General features: G+C 38.7%; 2 pseudogenes; both read left to right on the top strand.

Moving 5' to 3' along the window:
* Positions 1–12,251: 12,251 nt before the first annotated feature.
* On the top strand, positions 12,252–13,419 carry LOC141498642 (tRNA-dihydrouridine(16/17) synthase [NAD(P)(+)]-like pseudogene; annotated as a pseudogene).
* Positions 13,420–18,342: 4,923 nt separating this feature from the next.
* LOC141502201 (THO complex subunit 3 pseudogene) lies at positions 18,343–19,289 on the top strand (annotated as a pseudogene).
* Positions 19,290–24,481: the final 5,192 nt, after the last annotated feature.

The following is a 24,481-nucleotide window of genomic DNA, read 5'->3' on the forward strand; positions in this document are numbered from 1 at the left end:
CATTTATGTTGCTGAATGAAATCTATATTCAACCCTCTTTTTGGTTAAAAAACCAATAATAATAATAATAATAATAGCAATAATAGCAATTCCCCCCAAAAAATGTGTGTTTCAATTTGGGATATAGGACCAAATTCATCAGACCACAATGCAGCTGGTTTAGATTCTTTGGTCTTCACCAGTGGTGACAGACTTATACAGAAATAACCCTGTAAGATCCCGACAATCTGGTCAGGTTGTGACAATGTAGAGACATGTTCTAGCGGTCTAATTTGGGTCATTACTCAAACAAAATCTCCTAATGAAGCTCTTAATGGCTCTGACTTTATTAAGTAGAGGAAAAGACACTGATCCTCAAGACAGGAATCTGTCTTATCCCTGTTACCTCCGGCATCGTCTCTTCATCTCTCTAGTCTCCTCCCTCTTTGCTACCTTCAGTTTAGGGTACCAAAGCAATCCTCCTTAAATACCAGTTTCTTCAGTATATTCTCTTGCCAGGAAAAAAGAGAAACCAAAGTACAGAAGTTCTTTATTTCTGATCATATGAAATCTAAACTTGACTTTGAAACTTCAAGTTTCGCCATGTTGCTTCTCTGCTAGAGAATTTGCAAGGGTTCCCTATTGTTGTTAGAATAAAATACACTCATTTTTTTTTCATTTAAAATCCTGTCCAATCTGACACCATACTATCTATTCAGATTGATTTCACATTAGTCCCCTTCACATATTCTACTTTCCAATAAAACTGGCCTACTTACAGCTCATTGAATTTGGTATTCCATCTCCTTCTACCATACTTTTGCACAGGTTGTATGCAAATTTCTACCTGAAATTCAGTCCTTTCTCACCTCTCCTTAGAGTCCAAGGCTTAGCTTGGATGTTGTCTCCTACAGGACATCTTAATGTTGTATCCTCCCAAAATACTGCAAACACTTTAAAAAATTGGTTTTTTCTCTGTCTCTAGCACAATACCTTGCAGATGGGCACTGAAGAAATTTTCTTGAGTGAATGAAGAGCAAATAATATATATATATATATATATATATGTATATATATATATATATATATATATATATATAGAGAGAGAGAGAGAGAGAGAGAGAGAGAGAGAGAATACGACATCACTTTTTAACTGATCTCCTAGTTACTATTGTTATTACTTTCTCATAGGAGGAGCTGAATGTGATCTGACTGGACCTGATTTTTTAAAGACATTCTATTTGGCTCTCTCCTTTAGCCTTATCACCCACCTCCTTGTACATGTTACTTTGTCTTATTAAACTGTCAGCTACGTGAAGGCAGGGACCTTGGCTCATTTCATCACCATGTCCAAGCACCATGTAGAGTCAGGACTTAATATTTACTGAGCTTAATTGAAGTGAATTCTTAATTATGTATTTCAGAAATCATTTCTCCCAAAATTTTTCCAGGGAGCAGAGAGTTGCTTCTCTTTGCAGAGACAGTCAAGGTGAATGAGTGCCAGGACTGCTGCTTTTAGCCAAATTGGTTTTTTCCAGGGCTTTTAATCACAGTGACTCATCCCAATACAGATTTAAATGAACAATGAAAATCCTCATTTTGAATCAGAGCAAGCTGCTGAGGTGAAGAGCTGAACACTCACTGCCGCCCACAGTCTGCCATTCTACCATTCTGACACAGGTCCCTGATCCTCCACAGCAGATGAGGTCCAATGTTTTCAGTGCACCAATCACAGAAGACAGATGCCAAGAAAATGGGATTTGCCCAGGAATCTGAATACAACAAAGTGACCAACTATGCAGGAAGGTCTCTCAACCCCTACAAATGATCAAGGATCTTTCTTGAAATTACAGATATTAATAATGGGAGTGAGTACAGTATAAGAATGGCCTTAAGCTTTAGAAAAGGCCTACTGATATAAAAAATCAAAATCATCAATAAAAATCTATTTTCAAAAGCAAAAGAAACAGAGCCAAGAAGAGGGAATGAAAGAAAGAAATGGAGTCTAACTGTTCCCTTACAGGTCTTCAACAATTATGTAGAGAATTTGTTGTTCAATTCCATCTGACTCTTTGTGACTACATTTGGGGTCTTTTTGGCAAAGATGCTGGAGTAGATTGCTATTTCATTCTCCAGCTCCTTTAACAATTAAGGAAACTAAGGCAAACAGGGTAAAGTAACTTTCCCAGGATCTCACTGATAGCAGGGATCTGAGGCCAGATTGGAACTCAAGAAGCAAAAGAGTCTTCCTGACTCCCTGACTGATAATCTATTTACTGTGCCACTAAGCTGTCCTCCAGAGAATGTCTCAACCAGATTTCTAAATAGAAAAATCCAAAAATTCAAGGTATTTTTCCAACCTAGGGTAGCTTACAGAGAGAGAGAAAGAGACCTCTGAATACAACTGAGTGGCAGAACCTGGCCAGTCATAGGGAAGCATTCTGGCACCAAGGGATTAGTAAGCACAAATGGGTGTCATCTGGCAGATAAATCATCCACCACCCAGTGTTAGGTTGAAGATCCAGGGGAGAGATGAGTGATCCCAAGCTTGGCCCTAGGGACAAGTTCTGGGAAGCAAATGGTAGCTGTGTGGCTCCTATTGCCAGAGTAGATCACAGTATCAGAGACCAAAGCAGAGTCAATAGATCAGAAGCTCTTCCAGTGGTTCAATATGAGATAGTCCAGCAACAATCTCTCAAGCAGAAACAAGTTACCAGAACAGGACTCAGAAACTTTCACAACTTGAACCAGAAGAACAATGAATGGAGTTGCCCTGGATGACCACATGAGGATCAAGAAAAGCTTTCAGGACCCCAGTTGTAACAGTGAGAGTAGTATGATATAAAAGAACAGAAACTGAGGTAAAACATCTCTCCCAGAAGACAACTCAGCCCAGCACTAACAAAGTCCAAAGTCTAGAAAGCAGTTGGAGGAATGAGGAAACAAAAAAAGAAGCCAATGATAAAGAGCTTCTATGGGGATAGAGAAGCTCAAGATTCAAGACAATGACTCAAAAACAGCTATAAGTTAAAATCTTAGAAACAAGAAAAATGGCTGCAAGATGAAATATGAAAAAAAGGATGAATAAGAAAGCATTTCAGTGCTAGGGATCCAAGTAAAAGCCAGGTGACACTCTTATGAAGAAGACAACACACAGGATAAAGTGTTTTGATTTGAAAAGTCTCAGGGATGATGAAAGTACCCACAGGAGGATTGCCTGTCACCATTTTTATAGAGACAATGGAAGTACTGTTTTGATGATCCTTCCAAGGAAGGAAAAAGGGTGCTAGGGAGGATAAGCACAATGATGCAGGGAATAAGGCCAAGTTCACTGGTCTGGAGGGTTCCATGACAGGCAAGTTCAATGAGAAGAAATTGGCAAGGGGCAGTTCATAGAATTGCTGCTGAAAGAGAACTTAGAGGATAACTAGGATAACTCCCTTGTTTTATACAAGAGAAAATTGAGCCACAAAGTGGCAGAGGAAGGATTCTATTCCTCTCTAGCGGTCCATACGACAAGTCCATCAATTAGGAAAGCAGAGTTCCCCCAAACTAGGAGCTCAAGCTATGGGAAAGGGCTGGGCAACAGGACGGTTGGCAAAGATCAGCGGAACAGGGGAAACAGCAGCAGACAAAGTGAACAGGAAGAAAAAAGCTACAGTAGAATAGATATCATAAGAAATATAAAGATGGAAAGCCCATTCTGAAATAGTGCAAAGTGAACAAACAAAATGACAAATCATATGCTAAGCCCTATCATGAAGTAAAGTCAATGACTGAATAAGGATACTAGACTTCAAGACAGAAATCTGAAAATACTTGTCCCCACATTTTATGCATTGAAATGAACTGAAATGTAAGTATAATTGTTTGCATTGATGCTCTAGGAGTAGAATCTAACTTGAGAAATAAGGGGACAGCATGGTAACCTACAATGAGTACCAAGGCAGCAGAGATCTATATTCGAATCCCAGGGTAGGGGAGCGAGGGGAAACAATCATCGAGTGCTGATAATGTGCCAGGAACAGTGCTGGCATTTTACAGATATCCCTTTTAAGTCTCACATAACAACTCTGTCAGGGAGGAGCTATTATCTCCATTTTACATTTGAGGAACTGAGGCAGGCAGAAGTGAAATAATTTGCCTAGGGTCACCCAGCTAGTAAATGTCTGAGGCCACTTTTGAAATCAGGTTTTCCCTACTCCAGGTCCAGTGCTCTAACCATTGTACCATCTGACTGCCTGTATACCACTTCTGAATTGTATGATCTCAGGCAATTCACAACCTCTGAAAGTCTCACCCTCCAACTCCAACTCAGTCTTTTCAACTCCAAACGGAAGTAAAAGTATCTATATGATCTACTCCACAGGAATGAAAGAATGGAAAGTAATTTATAAACATTAAAGGGATACACACACACACACACACACACACACACACACACACACACACACACACACACATATATATGTTATCTATAAGAAATAGTAGAAAGAGCACCAGACCCAGACATTATTGGCCAGGAATAGAATCCTAGCTCTCTCCCTCCCCACTCTCTATAAGTATCTTTTTGTCTCTATCACTCTCTCTATCTCTCTTGTCTGTGTAATCTCTATCTCTCTCGTCTCTCTTATATATGCATCTATCTACATAGATGAATATATATATATATATATACATATATAAATCTATCTATATATGTATTTTTGCCTAACCTCTTCTGAGCTCCAATACCATACATCTACTACCTCATAGACATTTCTAATAGTATATCATAAGCATCTCAAATTTCACACATTTGAATCAGAAATCATCTGTTCCCTTTCAACTTATTTTGATTCTGAACCTTCCTATTAAAGATGAAGCTTCTCCACCCCTCCAGCAACTCAGGTTTGTTCGCTTGGTTCCATCTTTGTCTCTTCATTCTCCTCCCTACATATTCCACCAGTAGTCAAACCTTCTTATTTTTTATCTCTATCTACATCCATCCCCTTCCCCCCCCCACTCCCACATGGGCACTAGCCTAATTCAGAACCTTAGCACCTCTTGCCAAAACTATGACAGTGACACACTACCTATTCAAATTTTCTCCCTTCTCTCATCCATCCTCCACACAACTGCAAGTGATTCTCCTAAAGCTTCAACCTGGCCCTTTCTACCAAGTCTCCCATCAATAAACTTTAATGACTCCCTATTACCCAGGATCAAACACAAACATCTCAGATGGGCATTTGAAAGTTCTGTACAATCAGACCCCTTCCTACCTCTCTAATATCTTCATCTATTACTCCCCAGTTGCTAATTCCAACAATCAGCTTTAGTGATGACTTTCTTCTAAGCTTACAATGTTCTTCTTACTCCCTTCCTCTTTCAAGACTCAACTTCAATGATGTAAACTTCTATATGAAGTCTTTACTCATCCCCCAACCCCCTAATGGCTAGCTCCCTTCCACCTAAGGTTACCTTCTGCATGATTTATGCAGGTCATGTCTATACCTACATATGTGTATCTTTGTTTCCCAAAGGCAGGGTCCAATTTGCTTTTTTCTCCTAAAACAATGCTTGGTCCATGGTAGGTGCTTAATAATCGTTTTTAGATTGCTAGCTAGGGACACAACCTTGGGTAAGTAGTTTCAACTCTATGTTTCTGTTTCCTCACAGAGTTTTTTTTTTTAATGAGAATAAGACCATTTGCCTCTCCCAGTTCATGGGTCTCTTGTGTAGATCAAATGAAAGAATCAACGTCATAACCTTTGAGAAGAGTATAAGATATCATCCAAATTCAATCTCCTACGTTTCCAAAAGTCAATATACTTAATTCTGTGAAGGTATCTTGTAGGTCATTCATTTTGGAAACTAATTAAACTAGGTTTTTCTAAAGCAATATTGAAAACCTTTTTATTTCAGCAAGTGAGTCTTGCAAGAATTTCAAGTTATTTTACCATTCCTGGGCTGATGTGGAGTAGGTGTGTGTGTGTGTGTGTGTGTGTGTGTGTGTGTGTGTGTGTGAGAGAGAGAGAGAGAGAGCACTAAGATAACTATTATTCACTTTCTTTATCCTGGATGTAGCATGGTTGGTCTAGAATAGTTCATCTCATTTGAAAGTGCTCCTTTCTATGACTTCCTGAATGCTGCACTCTTTATTCAGTTCTAGAATACATTCACCTACAAGGCAAAGAGCTGACCTAAACCTTTGTCCCCCCCACCTTTGGCAAGGAGAGACAGAAAATTATTCTGGCAATGTAAGGGAACTTCTATTTATTCTTCAAAAGCCAGTTCAAATGCCATCTCCTCCAGGAAGCTCTCCCTAACTCTCTGCCCCACTCTTGACCCCTGTTACCCACCCAAGGAAATAACATTCCTCAGTATAACATGAGAAAAACAGCCATCACATACATCACAGGTAGCAGTTTAGAATGTCACTGTACATAGAATAAAACAGATTTTTCTTCTTCCCTTTCCTCTTTACTCTGCTGGTAGATAGTGGCCACCTACAAGGGTTTGATAGATTTCAGTTGAGACTTTATTGATTATGGACAGTTTTCTATCTGACGATGGGTTGCCTTTTTCCCCACAGCTGCCATACATTTCGAGCAATAAAGAGTATTAGAATTGCAATAATTTGCCTCTCTGTCTTTCATATAACCCTGACTTTCCTGTCAAGCTTTTTGAGGAAAATAACAATTACACACAAAAATTCTGTTCAGATACCTGCTATGCTCCCATTTGTTTTCTGATAAATATACATGTTCCCTATAATTCTACTTCAATGCCAGGAGATGATGGATTTCCACGCCAGTTTTTTTTCCTGCGTGATGTGAAAGCCTTTCATGCAAAAAAAAAGAGCAGAGTTATTTGAGTAATGTGCTCCTAGCTCGTCCTCCTGCCTCCCTCCTCCATTTGGACTCCTATGCATAAATGGCCCAGAGCCAAAGCTGGTTTGGTGAGTGCCAATGGAGCAATTAAGGAAGCAGTTCAGAGGACCTGAAGGTACAGCAACTGGGAGATGTAGCCAAAGGCTTTACATTGGGGGAAACAAAAGAAGCTTGCTTAGAAGACCATTTCTCCAAAGGAGATCATGAACCCCACTTGCTACTGGATCTGGATAGAACCCCATGACTCCCCTACACCACGACCCCTCCCCAAAAATGTAGACCTTCAGCTCTATTTCTGCTATTTAGATTTTAGAAAGCAAAATCTCATATCACAGAGCTACAAACATCTCTCAGCTGTCAACTAGTCCAATCTTTACCTCTGGAAGAATCCCCTCTATCTATAGCATCCCAGCTGACTCATTATTTGGCCTCAGCTTGAAACCCTCCAGTGAGGGAGAAAAAAAATCTCTTTCCTAAGGCAGCCCTTTCTGTCTTTGAACAAGTTAAGTGTAACAACAATTTTCTTCCTTATATCAAACCCTAGTCTGCCAGACTACCTAAAAGCTCTAGCCACTGTTCCTGGATCTGCCCTTTGGGGTCAAACTGAGAAAATCTAAGCAGTCTTCTCCATGACAACTTGCCAAATACTTGAAACCATGTACCAAGCATCAAGCTAAACTTCAAGCTAAGCCCCTGAGGATCTGCGATTCAGTCCCGGGATTGTATGTTCTTCAGGTTCTTCACTATCCCGTTTCTTTTTGTTGCACATACTCTAGTTTGCCAATTCCCTTCCTCCAATCTAGAAACTCAATATAATACCACCAGGACAGGATACAGTAAGATTAATGTCTTCCTTTTTCTGGACACAGTCCTGTCATAAAACAACCTGAGATTACAATAGTTTTTGCAGTTGCCTTGGCATACCAAGACCACACTCATTTTATTCAAAACTTTATTGTCAAACCACAAAGCATAGAACAATATTTGAAGTGACGATGGTGATGATGATGGTGATGATGATGATGATGATGATGATGATGATACTAGTCTTTTTTCAAAGCAGATGATGGCATCAGGTAAGTGATGACATGATATACACATGAACTGGATTGGAAAAAGTCAAGTTAGCTTCAGCATCTACATGAGAAGGGCCACGAGGGCTGTTTCCATGTTTCTGAAGGGTTATTGTGTAAAAGGAAACAGTCAATAGGCAGAAGTTGCAGAGAGCAGCTAGTAGTACCATAGTACTTAGACTACTGAGCCTATAATTTGACAGGCATCTTCCTGAGTTCAAATCTGGCCTCAAACATCAAGTAACTTGGTCACCCTGGGCAAGTCACTTTACCTCTTTTTGCTTAAATTTCCTCATCTGTAAAATGAACTGAAAAAGAAAATGGAGAAGGTTTTCTGCTAATAAAATCCCAAACGGGGTCCAAAAGTTCAGTAAAAATTACAAGACTTAATATGAAAAGAAACTTCCTACCAATTTCAATTCTCTAAAAATACATGTGGGTTTCTTTAGCAGATGATGAGTTCCCAATCAATGCAGTTCAAGTCAACTGGAATATAAGTAACTAATGGGTCTTTAACCATTCCATTCTGCCTTTTCCTTGTTAAAGGCAAAGTTTAAACACTGAATGACCAGGGCAGCTAGGTGGCACAGTGCATAGAGCACCAGTCCTGGAGTCAGGAGGACCCGAATTCAAATTTGACCTCAGTCAATAAGTCACTTAACCCCACTGCCTTGCAAAAACTAAAAGCAAAAAAGTCCCCACAAAACTGGATGATCACTTGTCAGGATTATTATGTAATTAATACAACCTTGTGAAGATATGATAGCAGAATTTTTCCATAGAGGAAGGGCAAAATTCCAAGCAGAGGCCCCAAAAATGTTTTAAGAGAAGAAAGTTAGAGTTCATAAATAAAAAATGGGCTTAAGAACACATGAGGCCTCTTCAGATCCAATATCTCCCTTTGTTACTACAAACCCTAGTACTATTTTCATTGGTGAGCTCTAGCCTATATTGCTAGTACTGACTTGCTGGCTTGGAGGGAATTTCAGAGACAAAATATAGATCCTACCTCTTTGCATCTAATGACTTCCTATGATATCAGGACAAAATGTTCCTTTTAGTCTCTATATTCTAAAAAGGTAATGCTGGAAGAACAAAATACCTAGATGGTTGTGAGACTTTCATAACCCTAACAAATCTTGTTTTGTGAATTCCAGACAAATATGGAAATCTGATACTTAACCTCTGGTAAAACATTGAAATTTCCCCATGCTTTAATGAAATTAAATCAGAGTATTTGATGCAAGGATTAAACTGCTGAAATATTTTATGTCAGTTGCTTGTCTGTCATAATTAAAAAAAAAGGATACAGAATACCAAGTAGCATTGCTTTCCTCACAAGCTCTAAGCAAAATGGAATTTCTACTGCAAATGGGACACAATTCTCTCCCCTCTATTATCATAGGGTAAAGGCATGAAGAAGCAAAACATGCACAAAATTCATCAGGAGACTGGTGGTCAAAACTCACTATTTAATATTATAATAATGGACACTTTCTAGAAACACAATTATATTCAAACACCACATATCAGAGAAGATTTAATAGCTAGCGACCAAAGTTAGGGGTTAGAAAAACAAAATGTCTTCTTTTTCATTCAACCCACTTTCTAAGCGAACCCATTACCTTTTACCTTCACCATCAATCTCTGATATAGAACTTGGCCAAATCCTCTTTGAAAAACTAAGCATGTAGTTAGGTGGCATAGTGGATAGAGCACTGGTCCTGGAGTCAGGAGTACCTGAGTTCAAATTCAGCCTCAGACACTTAATAATTACCTAGCTGTGTGGCCTTGGGCAAGTCACTGAACCTCATTGCCTTGCAAAAAAAAGAAAGAAAAATCTAAGCATGAGATATTCATTGAACTTCCATTATCTCTCAGGGTAGTAATATCCTCAAATAACTAACTTCCACAAATTATTTTAAAATGAGTCTTCAAGCTTCATTTCCCAAGAGAGCTTTTACTTCAGCACTAGAAATGAAAGGGTAAGAATCAAGGGAGGTTGAGACAAGAAACTATACTAAGGTTAAGCTTTCAAATCAGCACCTAGCCTAAGTACCTGCCCACCAAAGGCAAAAAAATCTCAGTACTTAGCTTTCATTTGGACCCTTTGAAAGTTCCTCTGGGAATGTTTATTTTTTGCATATAATAGTAAACTGAAATCCCCTAATAAATTATAATTTATTCCCAATTCCTGCTATTTCACATTAGACTAAAGAGCACTTAACACTATGGTTTTGCCATGGCAGCATACTATCACAATGACGAATACCTTTTAATCATTTTCGCAGTTATCATAAATAACCAATATTGGGCTCCACCCTCTGTGTACAGAGATAAACATAAAACCATTTAGTGAATGAATCCTCTGTGCTATTGTCCAAAGTGTTAACTAGAGTAGGGTAACCTAAGTCTTGTCCAAGGATCTATACATCCAGGGCATATATTTGAATCCCATTATGGATCTCTGGTTTACTGTCCTCATACCTAATTGTCCTCTGCCATCCTCATATTACCTGTCTTCAATTCACCTTCCTTTAATTCCAACCTCACCATTTATCTCTCCTTTCTGTCACTTTCTCCCATGGATAGAGAAGGCATGGAAATGAAAACATATTCTCTCTCTCTCTCTCTCTCTCTCTCTCTCTCTCTCTCTCTCACACACACACACACACACACACACACACACACAAGCACACACAAACACATACACACACACCCTGATGAAATTTTCTCCAGGTGTTAGAATACTGGATTTGCAAATAACTACATCCCCAAAAGCTATATAATGGGAAAAAGTAGATAAACAACAGAGGGAAGAACCAGCAATAAGGGAGCTGGGAAAAGTTTCTTGTGGAAGGTAAGACTGTGAGACTTAAAGGAAGTCTTAAAGCAGAGATGAAGAGGGAGAGAATTCCAGGCATTGGGATAGTCAGTGACAGGGTATTCAAAAGGAAAGGAAGAACAAGTCATCAAATGATTTAAATAAACATTTCTCAAACTTTTAGCAATGACTGCAAATACAAATCAAAAGAAACCTGAGATGCCACTTTATATCCAACCAATTCAAAGATAGGAATAGTGAATGTTGAAGGAGTAATAAAAGGACAGGCCTTTAATGTCTTGTTGGAGCTATGAACTGATGCATTTTGAAAAGTAATTTGGAATTATGTAAACCAAGTTGCTAAAACATTCACACAACCTTTGTCCCAGAAATTCACTTCTAGGCATATCCTCCAAGAATGACAAAAAGGAAGGAAATATTTACATCAAAATTTTAGAGCAGCATTTTTGTGTTAATCAAATAAAAAACAAAGTAAACATTTAATGATTGGGAAATGGCTAAATAAAATTTGCTACAAATATGTAATGAAATATTTCTGTATGAATTGAAGAATATGAGAAATACAGAGAAGCATGGGGAAACTTACATGAAAGGTAAAGGAGGCAACTAGGTAATTCAGTGAACAAAGTGCTGAAAGTGGAGTCAGGAAGACCCGAGTTCAAATATAGCCTCATTCATTTATTAACTGTCTGGCTCTGAGCAAGTTACTTAACCTTTGTTTGCCTTAATCCACTAGAAAAGAAATGACAAAGCATTCCAGTATCTTAGCCAAGAAAACCCCCTACACACAGCAATAGTGTGTGATGGTCCACAGAGTAACAGAGTTGGACACAATTGAATAACAACAACAAAATGAGGTAAGTGGAGTCAATAAAATAATATAAAATCTGTAGCTGACTTTGAGATTTGATACTGTTGGGTCCCTTCCAACATGTTTTTTCATTATTTCCCTTTCATTTTTGATAGTATAAAAACATTTAAAATGCAGTGGGTTCTTACCAATTGAGAAAAGGCTAACAATTTATGGTATGTGAATGTACAGGAATCCTATTATGTAATACAAAAATGAAAAAAGGCAAGGTTTCAGAGAAAAGTGGAGAGCATTTTATGGACTGATGTTGAGCACAGTGAAAAGAACTAAGAATAGAATTTTGATACAATAATAGCAACACCGTCAAGATAAACATTTTCTAAATATTTAAGCACACCGATCAAGGCAATGATCAACCAGGATCCCAAGGTAATCAAAATGATGCATGCTACTCACTTCCTAACAGAGATTTGATGGACACAAGATAAATTATGAGACAGCTTTTTGGACATGACCCACGAAGCAATATTTTTCTTGACTACACATTTGTTGCAAGGTTTTTGTTTTAGGTTTTGGTTTTTTTTGCTGTTATTTATTTTTTTTCATTCCTTGTTTTATTTTCCCAATGGAGGGGGGCGGGGAGGAACAGAGAAAATAAATGGTTGTTAATGGCAGAAACATTTTTAAAGAGGAAAAACACCCATACAGCTTGCCTACAAGAAGAGGTGTGGCCCCAGGTCAAAGATGACAATGGAGTTCAAGGTCAAGCCAGAAATATGTGTCTGGAAATAAGGGTCCTGCAGTGGTGGCCACAGATCCTGACAGAGTCTTTGAAGCCACTGCGGGAGAGACAGTCTAGAAAAGATTCCAAAGATGCAGGCATTTGAGTTCCAGAGGCAGATGCTGTGAAGAGACATTATATAGCTGCCCCCATGATAGATCAAAGCCAACTATCTTAAAGACTATTGAGCTGTCACCATTAAGCTCAGCTGTGTTACATGTAAGTCATAGATTCTGAGGTGTTTGTCAAGGCTGTTCTCCTGGCTCAAAGTTAGTGTGATATCCTAAATCTGAATTTGGATTGTCCTCAAATAATAGCAAAAAGAGGTTATTATGGATTCTTCTTAGAAGAAGATGGGATTTACTCCAGAGAACAATTCTTTTGGCACATGAGAAACTTTTTATTCTGGTTACTTGCAAAATCCATGTCTTCACAGAAAATGACAAAACTATGATATATCAGTTGCTGAAGAAGGTTGACTGCTGCCTATTAACTATTAATGGATATACCAAGAACAGAAGGGTCCACGATTTGAAATCGCATCCTGGGAACAAACACATGAAGACCATATGGAAGACAGTGAATATCCCTGTATTTGCAAATAGAAACATTCAATACTTTCTAGATGTGAATAAAGTATATCCAGAGGTGCATGGGGTAAAGAATGCAGAGAGTAACCTCCACAACCTAGCCTTGTTTGAGAGCCAAGGCCCACTGGCATGGGAGATGACTGAAGAATATCTGAAGATTCTGAGTACCACCCTGTCCTATATCCTCCCTTACCTCTCCAAGTTGTAACATCATGCCCTTAAGATATATAAATAGTCTCAGGATGAGCCACCTAAAGTCAAGACCTTGGAAGGATGCTTGATATTAGCAGAAAGCTGAAGTTATGAGATAAGAAGAAAATATCCAGCCCAAAGAAAGGAGAGAAACCCAACAAGGAACTGCCTCTCTTCCTTTACATCTGTCAGCTCTATGTACCACCTGGATCTAAAGAGTTGAGCAAGGAATATGGCTGTATCAATTGCATCACACAGGATGGAGAAGGATAACAGTTCAGACTTTCAAAGAATAAGCAGAAAAAGAAACTGAGGAATCCAAACAAAAATTTTGGTTTTTGTATGGAAAACCATATGGAAACCCAATAAAGAAAGAAAATGGTTTCTAACTTGGGTCAAGGCTGCTGCCAAGAAGAAAGCCTTCAAAGAAATGGTAGATCCTCTAGATCATGGACTCTTTTTCCATCCCAAATCAGAGAAGTTTCCTGCATAGAAGGGTGACTGACTCGGCTTGCAGGAATCCCAGTCACAGGGCTTTTGGGGAGAAGAAACTGGTGAATTCTTAGAAGATGCATGTAGTACAGGATGAAGGACCAGCTGGAGCACAGTTCAACCCCTTCTATCATTCATGGGTCTCTCCTGGAGAGCCACAATCTTGATAATGTTAGCAGGATTGCTGCTACTGTTGAACTCTTAGATAAGTCTTATTTAAGGAAACTAAGGGAAATCTATTACTTTAACACAGAAGAAAATACTGTTGGGGACCAATTTCCCAGTCTGAACCAGCTTGCCCACTGTCTTCATTAGACCCTTAGTTTTAGAAAGGAGGAACAAAAATAATCTTTTTATATCATAAAAAAGAAAGTATATACCAATACAAGGTGAAAAGAATGACAAACACAAAACAATCAAAAATGAATATTGCAAAAATGACAAAGCAGATACAGAAACATCACACAAACAATCGTTTGCATGGAAGAGGGTCATAGGTGTGAAACATTGCATACAATATGAGTAATTTTTTTTCTTTTGAAAACAGTATTTTTTTAAGTTTTTGCAAGGAAAATGGGGTTAAGTGGCTTGCCCAAGGCCACACAGCTAGGTAATTATTAAGTGTCTGAGACTGGATTTGAACCCAGATACTTCTGACTCCAAGGCCGGTGTTTTATCCACTAGCCGCCCGAAAACAGTATTTTAAAAAAGAAATGGGAATAAAGAGATTCTAGGAGAAATTTGGGGAATGTCAAAAGAGATGATAACAATAAAAATATATTTTAAAAAGGAAAGTATTAGAACATTTCAAGCAAAGGATTCAGAAGGTCAAGTGACAAAAGACTAGTACCAAGAAATCACATTCAGGATCTAATGGGAAGTGTTGGTTAGTGGAGGTGAAGATGGAGACATGGCTAAAGGAGATACCCCAAAGGAGCAGTGGTTCCATTCAAGCACTGCTGAAACAGAAGCTTCTGCCTTTTTATCTTTTTTGGGGGGGGAGGGGGGAGGAATAGCAATACCACTAAGAGGGAACGAAAGGAAGAAATTAAGAGGAAAATGATCATTCTGATTTTGAAGCATATCCTTCCACCTTTACACTATAAAGCGTTCACATGACATCACCCCCAAATGTACAAGGTTCTCCTGATATTCTCTTCAGTCATGCCTGACTATTTTTTTGGCTAGGCAATGGTGTTAAGTGACTTGCTCAAGGGCACACAGCTAGGTAATTATTTAGTGTTTGAGGCCGAATTTGAACTCAGGTCCTCCTGACTCCAGGGCAGGTGCTCTATCCACTGCACCATCTAGCCGCCCCTATGCCTGACTTTTTTGGGAGGTTTCTCAGCAAAGATACTGGAGCAGTTTGTCATTACCTTCTCCAGATCATTTTACAGATGAGGACACTGAGGCAAACAGGATTAAGTGACTTGCCCAGGATCACACAGTAAGTGTTCACATTTGAACTCTGGAAGATGAGCCTTCCTGATTTCAGGCTCAGCCCTCTATGCATTGCAGCACTCCCGAGCTGTCCTGATGTATTAAATAACATTCGAACATGTATTTTCAAAAATGAAGTTCTATCCTAGTGTTGGATGAATAATTTGAAAGAGATCCACCTCACAAGTTTATATTATGCAGGGTTTCCATAATTTACATTTATCAAAGTTAAGTAACAAGCACTTAAGAAATTACTATTCTGGGCCAACCATTATGCTAAATTCTAGAAATAGGAGGAAAAGGCAAAAACCAAATCTTGCTCTCACAGAGAAAACACTCATCTGGTGGGGAGACAAGGACGAGAATGATGACGATGACTACAACAACAACCAAAACAATAATATTAAAAGTTAACATGTATCTTATGATTACTGTAATAATAAAACTAACTAACATATATATGGCATTTACTATAATAATAATAAAAATAGCTAATATGTATATGATATTTACTATGATAATAACTAGCTAACATGTATGTGGTACTTACTATAATAACAAAAAGAGCTAACATGAATGTGGTGTTTACTATAATAATACAGATAGCTAACATGTATATGGTGCTTACTATAATAATGATAAAAATAGCTAACATGTAGAAGTGCTTACAATAATAATGTTATCATGTATAAGTGCTTACTATAAGAATAATTAAAATAGCTAACACGTATATGGTGATTACTATAATAACAATAATAAAACAGATAACATGGATTAGTGCTGAGTACAATAATAATAAAAAGAGCTGACATATATGTGGTGATTCCTAAAATAAGTAAAAATAGTTAACATGTAAATGGTGCTTACTATAATAATGAAAAAGGTAACATGTATAAGTGCTTACTATAACAATAATAAAATACCTAAAATGTCTGTGATTACTATAATACAAATAAAAAATAAAAATAGGTAACAAGTATATATAGTGATATTAAGTCAATCTTCCTGACTCCAGATGTAGAGTATAATCCACTGTCCCATCTACGTCCTTCATAAACAAAGAGAAGAGAAGTGAACAAATAATTATACAGCACCTACGCAACGCCAGGCAGACATGACACAAGGGTTTTTTTTAAACAAATAATTTGTGAAATGATAAACAAATATAGGCAGTAGAAATTGAAAAAAATCAAGAGAGAAAGCATTCCCATTAAGGGTATTTAGGGAGCAGTAGGAGTCGCTTAGGATAAAGTACCAGTCCTGGAGTCAGGAAGACCTACTTCAAATCCAACCTCAGATACTTAATACTTACTAGTTGTGTGACTTTGGGAAAGTTACTTAAGCCTTGTAAAAATCAAAAGAAAAGGGGCAGCTAGGTGGCACAGTGGAAAAAGCATTGGCCCTGAAGTCGGGAATACCTAAGTTCAAATCTGCACTCATACACTTAATAATTGCTTAGCTGTGGGACCTTCAGTAAGTCAGTTAACCACACTGTCTTAAATAGAAATACAAAAAATAAAAAAAGGAGCTGTGAACTGATACAACGTTTCTGAGAGCAATTTGGAATTATGCCCAAATGACAATAAAAATGTCTAGCAATATCATTGCTGGTTCATGGAAAAGGGTAAAAATGTCATTTGTACAAAAATATTCATAGCAGCCCTGTGGTGGTAAAGAATTGGAAATCGAATAAATGTCTATGAATTGGGGAATAGCTGAACAAACTGTGGTATACGTACGTGATGGAATACTATCGTTCTATTAGAGACTATGAGGGATGGAATTTCAGAGAAGTCTGGAAAATATTGCATGAACTGATGCTGAGCGAGATGAGCAGAAGCAGCAAAACACTGTACACCGTAACAGCAATGGGGGGGGGGGTGATGATTAACCTTGATGGACTCACTCATTCCATCAGTGCGACAATCGGGAACAATTTGGGGCTCTCTGCACTGGAGAATACCATCAGTATACAGAGAGAGAACCGTGGAGTTTGAACAAAGACCAAATATTGTTACCTTCAATTACAAAAAAGTTGTTTTATGTGCTACATAATTTTGCTATCTCTAATATTTTATTTTTTTCCTCAAGGATATGATTTTTCTCTCAACACATTCAATTTCGATTAATGCATTGCATGCAAACAATGTAAAGATTATCAGAGTGCCTTCTGTGAGGGGGAGGAGGAGGGAAGGGGTGGTGGGGGGAAAAATGTAAAATTCAAAATCTTACAAAAAAACGATAAGTAGAAACTACTACTGTATATAATTGGAAAACAAAGTATATAATACAAAAAAAGAAGGGTTTCAAGGATAGTCACTTTCTACTTCTTAAGTAAATATCTCTACATATTAAATGCATTTATTTAATTGCAGGAACAATTATTTCCAGAAAAAAAGAGCACATATTAATCTCCTACAGAAATAAAACTAAGTCCTTGATGTTCATCCCACCCCACCCCCACCCCATGTATGGCTATTTTCATCCGGACTTCTGTGAAGCTCCCAGTTCTGGGACATGGACTCCCAAAAGGACCTTCAGCAATCTCGGGGGATGCCTAAGATTTCTTTTATGGCACTTCTAACAGACTGTTACCACTTGAAATTTCAGCTTAGCTCCCATTTCCATGGGGTCTTAAGTCTTGTGCTTTACCTGTCATTTCAGCTTTTCAAAAAGTAGTCCTGGGGGTGGCTAGGTGGCACAGTGGATAGAGCCCCGCCCCTGGACTCAGGAAGATCTGACTTTCAATCTGACCTCAGACACTTAATATTTGCCTAGCTGTGTTGTTGCCTTGGGCAAGGCACTTAATCCCAATGCCTTGCAAAAAAAAAAAACCCTAAAAAAATAGTCCGCAACTCATTCAAATGGCGAAAGGTTACTAGGCTGTGAGATGTGATTATCAAACGTCACAACTAAGGACCCGCCACAGCAATGGCCGCACCAGCACTACCCAGTAGGGACTTCCATTACTCTGACTTACTTTCCAGACATGGGGCTTGCTCTTCTCCTCTATGAAATTAAGGGAAATGCTGAGTGAGGTGGAGGTGAAAATTTTTTCACCCCTCCGCAAGGATATGTGTTAGTAAAGTTCCAAGGTAACATCACTGCGCTTGCGCAGAACCACTCCTCTCATTCGCATTTGTTCTGAGAGTCCAGCTCATTGCCTTCTTTCCTACTTCCTCCTTCCAGCCATTGTTTGTCTGGTCCTCGCTGTCATGGCTGCCGCGGCTTGGTGGCGCAAGGGGCCTTCGCCTTTCTTCTGTGAGATGCAGGAGAAGTTTCGTAAGTACGGCAAAACTGAGGAGTACCAGGCTCACACCGCCAGAGTGTTCTCGGTAGCATGGAGCTGTGACGGGGAGCGCCTGGCTTCCGGATCTGCCGATAAGACAGCCAGCGTCTTCATGCTGAAACCCGACTGCCTGGTAAAAGAATACAATTACACAGGGCATGCCAATAGCATTGATCAGCTGTGTTGGCACCCGAACAATCCCAGTCTCTTCGTCACTGCCTCCAAGGACAGGAGCATTCGCATCTGGGATGTGCGCCTGAACAAGTGTGTGAGTAACATCCCCACAAAAGGGCAGAACATAAACATCTGCTGGAGTCCGGATGGCCACACCATCGCCGTGGGCAACCGCAGAGATGTTGTTACGTTCTTCGATGCCCACACTCACCAGGCCAAGGCTGAGGAGCGCTTCACACATGAGGTCAACGAGATCTCCTGGAATAACGAGAATAATCTCTTCTTCCTTGCGAGTGGCAATGGCTACATCACGATCCTCAGTTATCCAGAATTGAAGCCTGTGCAGTCACTCAGCGCGCATACTTCTAATTGCATCTGCATCAACTTTGATCCGACCGGAAAGTATTTCGCCACGGGCAGTGCCGATTCTCTGGTGAGTCTTTGGGATCTGAGTGAGTTGGTGTGTGTGAGATGCCTCTCCAGGCTGGATTGGCCTGTGGCAAGCCTCAGTTTCAGCCATGATGGGAAAATGCTTGCATCGGGATCTGAAGATCATTTCATCGACATTGCAGAAGTGGAGACTGGAGAGCAGATTTGTGAGGTACAGTGTAAGTCTCCAACTTTCTCTGTGGCCTGGAATCCCAAATTACCACTGCTAGCTTTTGCTTGTGATGACAAAAACGGTGAACCAGGAAAAGTACTGGAAGCAGGGTCTGTAAAGCTGTTTGGTCTTCCTAATGCCTCATAAGCAAGTTAAAGAGGGCCACACCAAGTTAAAAAAGTTCAAGATTCAAAGATAAGTGTACCTCAAGTGTTTATTCATCTGGATTGAGACGTTTCCAAAAATATTTTCTTTCCCTTTAATCCAATGTTATATGGATTTTTTTTTCCTGGATATCAGTTTACTCCTCTCAACTAACTCTGAACTGGACAGATAATTTCTAACAGTTCCTAAAAACTCAGGATTTGACAGATGATTTCTAAAAGTTCCTAAAAACTGGATTGGACAGATGATTTCTAAAAGTCAAAAACTGTGGATTGGACAGATAATTTCTAAAAGTTACAAAAAAACTTTGGACTGGACAGATAATTTCTAAAAGTTCTGAAAAATTCAAGAATTTCAAAGGTACCATTTGCTACTTTTAATAAAGGTTTTCTTACACCTCTATATGTGTGGTAGCATATCATTTCAATAGAAGTATTTTACCTTACATATTAGCATCCTGATTTATATACTGGTAATTACTTTATATACAATTGTAGAATTTTTATTGAAATTAACATCTTTGTTCTTCTGCTTATAGTTAGTGCAAGAGGGTGTGGGGGCAACAGGGTGTGTGGGGGTGTGTGTGGGGGGGTGTAATTAACCAAGGTTTGGTTAATTTATGTTGTCCTGTTTGCCCCAGGACAGTAGGAAAAATATTGCATATAAACTAACAATATCTATTTTTAATCTTAGATATACCACCTATGTGACTTTCTCTCCAGGCCTGTTTCCTCATATGTAAAACAAGCTGTTTAGATAAAATTATGTCCAAGGATCATTACTGGAACAAATTCTGTACTCTTTAAACCCCCTTCCAGTACTAATATTCAATGAAAACTTCCCAGAAAACTTAAGCATATTTTATCTTAGGAAAACCAGGAAAAAATCTATTTAATTACAATTTTAGGATAACACAAACCTTAATTTTCTTGCAGTTAACTTGGGTACAAATCTACAATTCTCATAAGTAATTATTATTCATTTAATCACACTGATAACATAATTTAGCCAATCAGTCAACTAATACCAGATGTTCCTGGTGTATGAAAACCCATCCCAGGAGCTAGGAGGAGTTAAAAAAACAGAGAGGAACTTGGTCCTTGTATGGGCATTCAATTGGCATCCTTCTGGGAAGAAAGAGTTTCATCTGAAACTTCAATCATCTTCAACCTTAAAAAAAGGGTTTAAAAGCCAGGGTTTCCTAGCATCCAGTATTGACACATGCTGACACATGAAGAAGTATTTGAGTTTTCAAATAGGCCCATGAGACTTTTCCCTTTCTATAAAATGGGTACTTGACAACCATTAGGGGGAAAGAGAGTGATGCTTCCTAAAGTTTATGAAGAAAGTCCCTAGGAAACACAAAGAATGATCCTTTATTTTTCCCTGTTTTGTCTATTCTCTAGTAAAACTCACAATTCCTAAAAGCCTCACACCAAAGCAAAAAAAAATGCAATCTAGGCACTGTGTTAAAGGCTGGGGGAGGGGGGCGGCTAGGCGGTACAGTGGATACAGCACCAGCCTGGAGTCAGCAGGACCTCAGTTCAAATTCGACCTCAGACACTTAATAATGACTTAACCGCGTGGCCTTGGGCAAGGCACTTAACCCCATTTGCCTTACAAAAACTAAAAAAAAAAGCTGGGGATACAAAATGACGCAAAAGATAGTCCCTGTTCTCAAAGAGCTTACCATCTAAAGGGGCAGATAACAAGCAAAGATGTGCAACAAGCTAAAAGTCCGCATAAATAAGAAAAATTAAAACAGGGGAAGCACTACAATTGAAAAAGTTGGGAAAAGGCTTCATTGTAGAAGATGTAAAAGCATCAGGGACATGAGTATGAAAACAAGAGAGAACATTCCATGAATGGGGGAGGGGGGCAGTCAGAGAAAGTACTTGGAGTTGAAAGGAGGGCTCCTATCATAAAATTACCCCTAAAGCTTCCCCAAGATGGCATTTTCTATGTTACAAGTTTACAATCACAATGGCACTTCTTGGGGCAGCTAGGTGGTGCAGTGGAAAAAGCACTGGCCCTGGAATCAGGAGTACCTGTGTTCAAATCCGAGCTCAGACACTTAATAATTACCTAGCTGTGTAGCCTTGGGCAAGCCACTTAACCCCGTTTGCCTTGCAAAAACCTAAAAAAAATCACAATGGCACTTCTTCCACCACCATGTCACATTCCGCCTTCATTATTTAAGGAGAGGAACCATAAAAAGCAAAGAAATGAAACTACATCTATTAATGCATACTACTGAACAAAACAGAGCATAGGATTGCCACATGGTCAGTCCTCTTGGAGCTGGGGTGGCAATCTGCTGTTAGTACCATTGAAAATACCAAACTAGGTGGGGCGGCTAGGTGGCGCAGTGGATAAAGCACCTGCCTGGGAGGCAAAAGTACCTGAGTTCAAATCCGGTCTCAGACACTTAATAATGACCTAGCTATATGGCCTTGGGCAAGCCACTTAATCCCATTTGCATTGCAAAAACCTAAAAAAAAATACCAAACTAGGGTCTGATCAATTGAGTAGCCAGATCTAGAAAAAAATATAGTACAATGCCTAATAAACGGAATGCTTTCTTAGAGTTCTGACTATTGCAGTGAGCAAAACTACTAAATACATGGGAAACTTCAAGATGAATTTAGCATGTCAGACTAATGGATGGGAAGGAAATGTACGTATACACCTAGTATTCCTTTCGGAAGAAAATCATTAAGGCTGTTCTGTTCCTCTGTGAAATGTTAAGACAACATACTTTTCATCAAAGCTTTTTTTTTTCAAAAGCTGTTTCAGGGCCCCATTACTTACATTTGACAATCTCCTGCTACCCCTGATTAGTACTGGAGCTTACCATTACTGACAATCTGCAGAATATCAGCAAATCTTCCTCAGAATGAAAATAATTCTTTGCAACCTGCAGGGTACTGTAACACTGGTGATTAGATCTTTAAATGGGAGTTTGGGAAACCTAGGGGACCTTAATGTGCAGACAATAATGTACCAGGTTTAGCTACTTGGAAAATTTAAAGGGGGTAACTCCATCTGCTGATAGAAAGGCAGAACTGCTGCAATCACTGACTATTTGCTTGCTCTGTTCTCTCATTTCCAAGACTTACAACTACATTAGCAATTTGTATATCCAGACAAAAGCAGGATCAGCACTATTAATTATAGCCATATCACTACACTTTAAAGGGCAGTCCATGCATATCTTTTTCAAATTTTGATGATAAAAAATTTTCAATCAGATAAATTAAAACTTTAATTTATCAGTAAGTGTCATCATTCCATATGATTATCTATTACATCTCTGGCTGCTTACTTCCCCAAACTGAAATATGGTTCTAATGAGGCCAAATTAATAACTTCAAGTCCTAATGAACAAAATACTTTGTTTTATCCCATACTCAGCACCACTAACCTAATCCAATTACCACCTTGCAAACAGAAGCCATTAGCCATGAAAGTGTACTGCCCCCTTTAGCAGGTAGGAAGCTAAGTGAAAGCCGGTAGTGGAAAAAATTCTCCAATCACACACCTTTCACATAGTGGTAGCTCCGTCATTATATACAAAGGACAGGAAAGGGCTCTATTCAATTCAAATCAATGAGTGGTTTTTATTATATGCCTACTCCTCTAGTTGTATGGCCACCACTTTTATTGCCTCCTAATGAGAATCCTCAAGTCAAACCAATAAACGCTCTAATACAGGGTTCTTAACCTTTTGTGTATCATAGACCCCCTCTGCCAAACTAGTCTGGACCCCTCCAGAGGTTCATATGTGTAAAATGTATAAAATTAAATACAGAGGATTACAACAGAAACCAATTTTACTGAAATACAGTTATTTAAATATTTTAAAAAACAGTTACCAAACCCCAGGTGAAGAAACCCTGCTCAAATCCACCCACCTCATAGCTGTTAAAGGCATAGATCTAACCACCATTCTCCTATTGAGCTACCTTCAGCGGCTTGCCTTGTGTCTGGAATCAAATAAAAACTCCTTTGTTTGACATTTTAAAAGACCTTCACAACTTGAGCTCAACTTCCCTCAAACTCTGGACCTTCATGGTGCACCTAACACAAAACAATCTATTGTAGGTCTCCGAATTTCTCTTTTCTCTCAGGTGAGGAACAGATGTACAACTTCACTTTCATCTCCCAGAAGCCCTTAGCTACTTAAAAATTTAGCTAACCTAATGTAGCACAGTAGTTAGAGCACAAGCCCTGGAGGCAAGAGGACATGAGTTCAAATCTAGCCTCAGACACTTAATGTTCAGAAACTGTGTGACCCTGGGCAAATCACATAACCCTGACTGCCTCAAAAAAAGAAAGTAAGAAGCCATTCATTACAAAGTCTAATTTAACACACAATTTTTCCAGTAATATTGTGTATCTCTAGGGCTACTTCCAGTTCTAAGATCTATAATAAAATGATTTGAAGACATGGAAATGAATCTCCAAAGGAGAAAAATGATGGGCCCAAAAAATTATAAAGAATCATGTCTGAAAAAGGAAAGTAAAGATTCTTAACAGAGAAATTTAGCATCAAAAAAAATGTTAACAATTATTTGTTGAGCATTTACTCTCTACTGAGCAGAGGGCCTAGTGCTAGGGATAAAAGAATAGGCAAATTGTCTCCCCTCAAGTAGCTTACATTCTAATAGGAGAGATCATATATAATTAAATAGGTACATGAAATGGGGCTAGGTGGTCAAGGCGATAGAGTACTGCTTCCCCTTGGATTCTTGAAGAACTGAGTTCAAATCTGGCAACAGACAATGTTCAGAAATTGTGTGACCCTGGAAAAGTCACATAACTCTGACTGCTTCAAAAAAAGAGTTTGAACCCTACAGTACAATGTCTAATTTAGAACTAAATTTTTTTCTAATAATATTGTGTGTCTCTAAGGTAGCTTCCAGTTCTAAGATCTCTAATACAATGAGATTTGATTACACAGAACTGAAACTCCAAAAGTGCCCAAAAGATGTGCCCAAACTATTATGAAGAATTGTGCAAGATAAAATAAAGGATCTTATCAGCCAAATTTAGCATCAGAAAAAGGTTAGTCAACAATTATTTATTGAACATTTACTCTCTACCAAGTACTCAGCCTAGTGCTAGGGATAAAAGAAAAGGCAGTGTCTGACCTCAAGAAGCTTACATTCTAA

Source organism: Macrotis lagotis, chromosome X (genome assembly GCF_037893015.1).
Source record: "Macrotis lagotis isolate mMagLag1 chromosome X, bilby.v1.9.chrom.fasta, whole genome shotgun sequence".
Classification (NCBI taxonomy): Eukaryota; Metazoa; Chordata; class Mammalia; order Peramelemorphia; family Peramelidae; genus Macrotis; species Macrotis lagotis.